We start from the raw sequence: 1,102 nt of genomic DNA, 5'->3' as shown, positions 1-1,102 counted from the left end.
AGATCTTCATCAGTAAGTATTGTAAGTCCGTTTTGCTTTCAGCAAGCAAATATGTATCATCTACATATCATAGTTTGTTATGAGTATTCCTTCAATTCTTATGCAACATTCTTCTTCATATGATCCAGCTTCATGGATTTTATGGTCAGTATATAGATTGAATGTTATTGTTGTTAAGTGCTTCAAGTCAGTTCCTACCCATAGTGATTCTTTATAGGACTTCTGAGGAGCAACAAGTGAGTTTGAGCCACTGAAATGGCAATTCAAACCAACCTTGTGACCCAGGGTTTATCCTAAATTGTCATACCAATATTCTACAGTTTGAATAAGTATGGTGAACAAATACAAGTCTGACACACACCTCCTGATTTTAAATCATTCAGTGTCCCTTTTTTCTGTTTGAATGGATGCCTCTTGGTCCATTTACAAGATTCTCATAAGCACATTTAAGTGTCATGGAATGCTCGCTCTTCACAGTGTTGTCTATAGCATGTCATGATCCACATAGTTGAAAGCCTATGCATAGTCAACAAAACAAACACAAGTAAGCATCTTCCTGGTATTATCTGCTTTTGGCCAAGATCCATCTGACATTGTAATATTCCTCATTACTGGTTCTTGTCTGAATAGGGATTGAATCTTTGGCAATTCCCTGTCATTTTTCATTTATCTTTAGCAAAATTGTGCATGCTGGTGATATTAATGATCTTGTCCAATGATTTCTGCATTCAATTTTTTCACTCTTTTTGGATTGCATACAAATATGGATCTGTTCTAATCAGTTGGCCAAATCACTATCTTACAAATTTCTTAGCATAGATGATTGATTGCCTCCAGTGCTGCATCAGTTTGTTGAAAGATTTCAACTTGTATTCTATCAATTCCCAGAGCTCTATTCTTCGCCAGTGACTTCCGTACACTTTATACTTCTTTCTTCAGTTCTGCTGGCTCTTGATTATATGCTACCTCTTAAAATTGTTGAATATCAACCTTTTTTTTTTTTTTCTGATAATATAACTCTGTATTCCTGCTTCTTTTGATACTTTCTGCATCATACATTATTTTGCAAAAACAATCCTTCACTACTGCCGGATGTGGCTTG

The sequence above is a fragment of the Chrysochloris asiatica genome, unplaced genomic scaffold (genome assembly GCF_000296735.1).
Source record: "Chrysochloris asiatica unplaced genomic scaffold, ChrAsi1.0 scaffold00269, whole genome shotgun sequence".
Classification (NCBI taxonomy): domain Eukaryota; kingdom Metazoa; phylum Chordata; class Mammalia; order Afrosoricida; family Chrysochloridae; genus Chrysochloris; species Chrysochloris asiatica.
Note: the sequence above shows the minus strand (reverse complement) of the source record.